The sequence below is a fragment of the Phascolarctos cinereus genome, unplaced genomic scaffold (assembly GCF_003287225.1).
Source record: "Phascolarctos cinereus isolate Bilbo 61053 unplaced genomic scaffold, phaCin_HiC Scaffold_724;HRSCAF=1365, whole genome shotgun sequence".
NCBI lineage: Eukaryota > Metazoa > Chordata > Mammalia > Diprotodontia > Phascolarctidae > Phascolarctos > Phascolarctos cinereus.
Window position 1 is genome coordinate 2,256 of NW_027556096.1, and position 7,230 is coordinate 9,485.

At 38.6% G+C, this 7,230-nt stretch overlaps 1 pseudogene; it reads right to left on the minus strand.

The window, feature by feature from the left end:
• Positions 1–822: 822 nt before the first annotated feature.
• On the minus strand, positions 823–6,950 carry LOC144458191 (uncharacterized; annotated as a pseudogene).
• Between the last annotated feature and the right edge of the window lie 280 nt (positions 6,951–7,230).

Consider the following 7,230-nt stretch of genomic DNA (forward strand, 5'->3'; position numbering starts at 1 on the left):
GCGAGGCTGTATTGCTATTAAGGAAATAACCAACTTTTGAAATTTTTAGTGGTCTTTCTGTCCCTAGATATTTTATGCATCATTACCAAAAGCTCAGTTGTTGTTTTTTTTGAAAGTGAAACTTCAACCAAAATTTTACCCTAAAATTCTCATCTGTTTTTGTTCTGTACTAGAGAGATTAAAATAACGATAAATTTTCAACTTGACAATGCATATGTCTTTTAGTAGGGATCAAAAATAATGTAACTATGCAGAAAGAAGATAATGACATATTGTAGAACAAATGTCTTGCTTTTATGCAATAAGAGTTTGCCCTGGAGATAGGAAGACCTAGGTTCAAATCCTACTCTTACACATACTAGCTGTACTACTCTGGGTTTGCCGTTCAACTTTGTCAGCATCCTACGTAAGACACACAATAATTTACAGTTTTAATATAAATATAAGCCAATACTATCAAATACAAAATTGCTGACATGTATCAGTGGCGTTCCCAAGGTGATGAAATCTCAGGTTTAGACTACCTCACATAAGTTACAAATGACAAGTCAAGAATAAGTTACAGCAAAAGCAGAGAGGAACAAGGTGAAAGAGTGAAATAAGAAAGAGAAGAAAAAAATCAAATGACAAACGTCAAAGAATACTTAAATGAAAATGCCAAAAATATTGTATTCATTCTCTAGCTATTTTCTATTGGCCGTATATACAAACAATAAACAAAAAAATTAGAAAAAACAAATTAGGTCTGGTTGGCGATAGTGACAAAAAAAAAGCACCAAATGTCTTTGTGCCATTTGTTCTCTTGGCCAGTATTACGATTACCAGTAGCCTTCGATCTGCTGTTAGATGTCAATGAAGAAATTTCATAAGTTTGTATGATGGGCTTGAGTTGATTAGTGATTTCTTTGCCTGGAATTTCCATGTTAAAGCCTCTCATCTTCTTTATAGACTCTCTAAAATCCACGAGCTATAAGGGTGGAAACAGTCACACACTAAAAGAAAAGAAAAAGTAGCGTCAGTGGCTCAGGATTTTTGACATTCACTTGTCTAAGACAACTTATAAGAAAGCTACTTTTTTATGAACAATGGCAACATAGAGCATCAAACCAGGTTTCTACACAATTTCCTAGAAAAGTGTCCTTTTTTAGCATGAGCCTTCCATAAACTGATCTTGTATTTTCAAATATAATTTCTTAATATCTAATTCAAAATTTATCAGCTATCTGCCTGTTCTGCTCAATAGTAGAGTTTTTGTTAGAGGAAACAGTCTGTCCCAAAAGTCTTCGAGCAGTTTTAAGCTTTAATAATCAAAGTAATAATAACAAAAGCTTCAATATTTTAAAAAATAGTTTGTTTTCCCCTAATTCCATATAAAGACAATTTTTAACATTTATTTGATTTTAATTTAGAATCCCAAATTATCTCCCTCCCCTCTTCCCTCACCTTCCCCCTCCTGGAGGCAGAAAGCATTTTGATATCGGCTATACATGTTCAATCATGCAAAACACATCACAATATAGGTCCTGTTTAAAAGAAGACACTGAACCAAAGGAAAAAATACGAAAAAAAGAAATGAAAACTAATATGTTTTAATCTGCATTCAGACTCCATCACTTCCTTCTCTGGAGGTGGATAACGTTTTTCATCATGAGTCCTTTGGAATTGCATTGGATCATGGTATGGCTGAGAATCAGCTTCAGTATCTGAAAACTACACTCATGTTTGGACATATTTGGAGACACATATTATTTCATGGAGACCTTTCCTACTAGAAAGGAACAATTTTCTAGGAAAATTGGTCAAATGAGATATAGTGAATCCTGGACCAAAAAATCCGAAGGGATTTACACAGTAATTGAATAAGATTATAACTCCCTAAGCAACAAATAGGAGAAATAAACTTTTAATGAAAACAGTGATAATTTGAGACCAATCTTTTAGACATTCCTTTTTTAAAATGCCCCTTGTTAGAAAGTGGGGAGGGGGGAAAATACCAGTTTTTCTCATTTTTCTGCTTCTTCAAGTGCTCTGTTTACTATATATAGACCATTAGTGACAGCTTCCAGGGTATGACAGGCCATTCTATGCCCTCTCTGGGTTCTTGCTTGGTGTAGTCTGATGTTCTTCTCAAATTGATCACTTTTGGAGCTGTCTTCTCTTTAACTCTTTCAACCATTTTTAAAGATTCCCGGATCTTCTCAATGGTTTTGTCCTGTGAGGGTGAGGAGAGAATGATTACGGTTCTGTCTCTCCTCTATATGATAGGCCAGTTCACTTATCTTCCCTCTAAGATTCCAGGCAAATATAAAAGGGGGAGAGTATTTATCAACTTGACTAAGAGCAAGGCAGTGAGCAAGGCACTTTACAAAGATCATCTCCTTTGATCCTTACAACAACCCTGGGAGGGAGTTTTGAACATTATCTCCATTTTACAGTTGAGGAAATGGAGGTGGATCGCAGGTTAATGCCTGGGATCACACAGCCAACAACTCTGAAAGGCTAGATTTGAACTCAAGTCTCCCTGACTCCAGGGCCAGGGCTCTATCCTCTGGTCCACCTAGTATCTCACAATCGAGGAGCATAGATATACAATCACACATGTCATCATTCTTAACAAACAACAACAACAAAAACTAAGTCTTCTCACACTGAAGCCAAGTATACAGGGCACTGTGAGTCAGACCAGAAATTCAAGAAAAAGTACAAAATGAGGTCCCAGCCTCAAGGAGCTCATAGTCTGTGCTACCCACACACAGAGAAACAAGAAGCAAAGTCTGGCTAGACTGTTGCCAATAAACTGCAAATTTCACTGGCTGATCCATGAGTGTAGAATAACCGCCACCATTCATATAGCATGTTTATTCCCCACTTTAAGCCTCACAACAAAAAGTGTCAGATAAGTAGTACAGGTTTGGGGGCCCCATTTTACAGGTGAGGAAACTGAGGCTTGGAGCCTTTCCCATGGTCAAACACAGGTCTGCTGACTCCAAGTCTAGTCTTCTATGGATTGTGTCGACTGTCTTTCAATTGAATAGGTATACCTGCTGAAATAGAGTTGATTTAGAGGATCTTACAACTGGGACACTCAGTGAAGGACATGGAGAAGGTCAGGAGGCAATCCAGAAGATTCATAGTTTGGAAAGTTTCCCTTAAGTGAAGAGCACAAAGGGGACCTGTTTGTTTAACTGAAATAGGGAGACCAGAAAGCAGTGACAAAGACCCTGGTTGAGTTTCTGAAAGTACTTCACTTATCTCAACTTACTTTGAGGTAGATGACTCTCCTCAGGTGAGTTTTTCATGATTTGATTTGACCATCTCATTTCACTGAGCTGTTTCTTAAGTTTCTCCACCTTTTCTTCCAAGCTTACCATTGTAGGGGGTTCTTCAAGCTGTGCTCAATACTCAACAGAGTCTTGACTTTTCTCCTTCTCTAGTTGCACGAATTTCGCATGCAAATCTTCTGTCAGCAATGTCTTCATTTTGTTTTGTTCCCAATGAGTTTCTCCCTACATCAAAACAAAGGAGTTAGTCCTTTGTTGTGTTTTAAAGTACTTTCTGTTTCTGGGGTTACATGTACTAGAGCAATATTTGATTAGTCAGTCATTCTTTTGAGTCCAAGTTAAATGCATTAACAAATACAATCTGCATCCACTTCAGCAGCAAACTGAGTAGAGTAGTAGACAAGGAATTAATGCCCTGAGTTTTGAGGCTGAGATTTGTCCCACCTGCCTAGGCCTCAGTTCATCATCTCTAAATCAGGAATCATAATCTTTGTACTCCTTACCTCACAGGGTTATTGTGCAGATTAGTTTGGACAATAGAGATGAAGTGCTTCTTAAGAGAAAAGTCATATTTCCCTCTAAGTCATAAATTATTGTTGTTAACGTTTTTAGTTTCATTTGCGAAAGGCACCTAAGGATTGGTATCTTTAGAGTGAAATCAACTTTTAGCTTAGTTGGGATAGGGTGAGATGTTATTTCCGCCTACTTTATTTGACAGCAGAAGCAATGCTTTTATTACTTCAATTTGTGAAAAAAAGTGGTCACTATGACAGAGACAAAATCAAGGAATCAAACTAGGCCCAGACTCATCTGAGTCTGAGCTCCAGGCTCTGTATGGGATTAAATAGACCAGATTAAATGCAGGGAACATGAAAAATCACTTTCTCTTTAGCTCAGGTTTCTTCTCCTCCCATGTTGCCTCCAAGGAAATCACAGCATGATATTTGAATATAACAAACATCTAGGTCTCCACAGATGTGGGTAAAGGCACTCAAGAAATGTATAATTTGAGTAGGGTGACCTTTGTTCTACCTCTCAGAAAACACAGAAAGGACTCACAGTAATCCATAAACCAGATTTACCATTTCCTTCTTCTCTGTTGATTTCTACCTTTTCCCCAGGGTTGTAATATCCTTGAAAAAACCCTGTGGTTTGGACTCCTTGTGGGAGAAATTAACTTGGAACTAGCAGAGAGGAAATATACTAATATTCTTCTCTCACCCTCAGAGATCCACACTGGCCTGCATCGTTTTGGGACTAGCTGAGGGCTTCACTCTCTTGGAAGGAGATTCTAGACAGACAGACTAAACATTGGCCAAGTAACACATTGTCATATTAAGGCTCCAAGTTGTGGTCTTTTGTTCATTCATATTGTGGTGTAGATTTCACTGCTGCCATGTGCATGACCCTCTTCTGGTATCAAGACAACCCCAAAGCCAGGAAATCACCTTCTCAGCCTCTTTTGATAAAAATCTGAGTAGTTGGACCATGCTGCCCAGAGAATTCCTACTTCTTCCTTTTTGCTTTGGGGTCTGGGGCTTTCTTCTCAAGCCATATGGTGGAGAGACCAAGGAACTCATGTGCCTTTGCCTCAAGAGAGACATTAATGGATTCCTCAGAGAGTAATATCCTTCCTCACTCCCCACCCCTCCCTGCCCACCAAATGGGATTCAGGTTCTCTCTATTGGGCCCGGCCATACTTGGAAAGGAGTGAAAAAGGAAGAGGTTGAAAATGAATATTGAAGCCTTCCTTGAAAGGCCAGCACAATGAGATGCCACTGACCCTTGGAACCCTGGCTCCTGATTGGTGGGCACCCAATACTCTCAAGTGGATGCGAGGAGAATGCAAACCACTAGATGGCAGTAGTGTTGTCAGTGGGCATAGTCACACCTTCCATGAAAAGATCATCAGCCCCAAACCTTACCACTCTGTGCACTCATCAAGTTGAGTTAGAGACCTGACATTTGTATCGTGTTTTAAGGTTGGCTAAGAGCTGTACATGTAATACCTTAGGAGACAAAAAAAAAATAGTCCCAACCTTTATTCATGTACCCATACTAGAATGGACACCGAAATAGTTATTTTTGATGAAGACTTTGTTGATGCTGAGACCAATTGGTTTGGGGAGGGAAAGGGAGAGGAAGAGGAAAAGAATATGCATTGACACTCCTAAAGTGTAGCACAAGCCAGCTTTCATTCCCAATGGAATTAAAATTTTAGTAGCTCTTCAGATAAGAGTTCAAATTTAAAAAACTACTAATGTAGTAAAACTCAACTTTTTCAAACCAGACCATGTAATTTCCAAAACATTATTGCAGATTAATTTTCATTAATTTCCACCATGTTATTTAGATGTACACCTAGCTATTTAAAAAAAATAAATTCATAAAATTAATTGCTAGCGCATTCCCCATAGGGCAATCACTTTTTTGGTGTTGGAACGGAATTTTCTCAGGTATAATAATGCCTTCATTTGCAGGACACTCAGAGGTTCACAAAGCATTTCAGATCCATTGACTGATTTGAGCCTCACTATAATCTGTTAGTTAGTTAGTCAGTTAGGTCTTATCATCCCCATTGCATAGATGAATAAATAAACTCTAAGAGCTGAAGCTGTTTATTCACCCAACAACCAACGGAGGGACATAGGAACCACATTTAGATCTCCCCCTAAGTCCTGCATTACACCATACTGCCTGTAATGAATGGCATGAACAACAACACTGTAAAGTAGATGACCTGGAACTATTTGTACCTTAGTGGAAAGTGGCTCTACCTTAAATCATTTGCATCCCCCTTAGATTTTGAGCTCATGGAGAACAGTGCCAGTGTAATGTGACTAGTGAGAGTCCAGCCTTTAAGGAGCATGTGAAATGTGCTTGGCCTCATGCAATTCCTGTCATATGAGCTGGAGTATCCTGCTTCTGAGTAGATAGTAATAGAAGCCCCTATTATGCACTTCAGAGCATGCCCAGAAACAGGCTCAACAAACACCCATGAAGGAAAATGCATCAGCCAAGGTGTACTGTTCATCCTCCTAGTGATGAGCTCTCATTGGCCAACCCATCAATTTAATAGTAGTACTCTCTGTTCAAAAATACTTTTCTCTTCTGGTTGTTAGTACATATCAAATTCCACCATTAAATAATCATTCTTATATCATCTTCTTTTAAAGTTGCATGACAAATGTCCTCACTCCAAAAGTCAAGTACATTTATAATGAAGAAAGGGGAGCATGGATTTTCTACTTACTTCTGCACAAAATCAGAAGTATGGGAATAAATATTTTCTCATCCCTCTAAAAACATCCTCCCCCCAAAAAAAACTCTTTAAGGATGCTAATAATGATGGGCTTTTTGTGTTTTTTTTGCACAATGGGTAAGATTGAAGCCATTAATATAATTTTGAAAATAATAATTTTTGTTGCCATGTACTTCCATGGACCTTCCTTTCTTCTTCTCCAAATCCCATCTCTCTTGAAAGAAGGCGTCAGTGGCACATTTGCCTTCTGAGAATTTTAAGGATTTCTTTTGTTCCACAATCTTTTCTTGAGTTTGGGATGACTCAAACACAGTCTCTTGATAAAGGTGGTGCAGCTGCTCCACCTGCAGAGTTAGCAATTGGATCTCTCACTGCAGGACTTCACTTTCTTGTGTAATGCAGCACATTATTTTACCATTTTAGGTAGTAGGGCCCTTTAAGTCATGGAAAGCAGAAATTAGTGCTTCACCTCACCCCAGACCTCTCTCCTCTTAAATGTAAACAATAGTGAAATGTACTCTTGCATAGTTCAGCACAGCCTGTACCTCCAATGCAAATGGATAAGAAAGCTTGCAATATAATTGCTTTAGATAATTATGTGTATACCAGCGACCAGGACACCTGGTCTGATTCGTGTGATCTCTGACCTGTAATAATGGGGTGCTTGGGTGCTTGTGCTTGTACGTG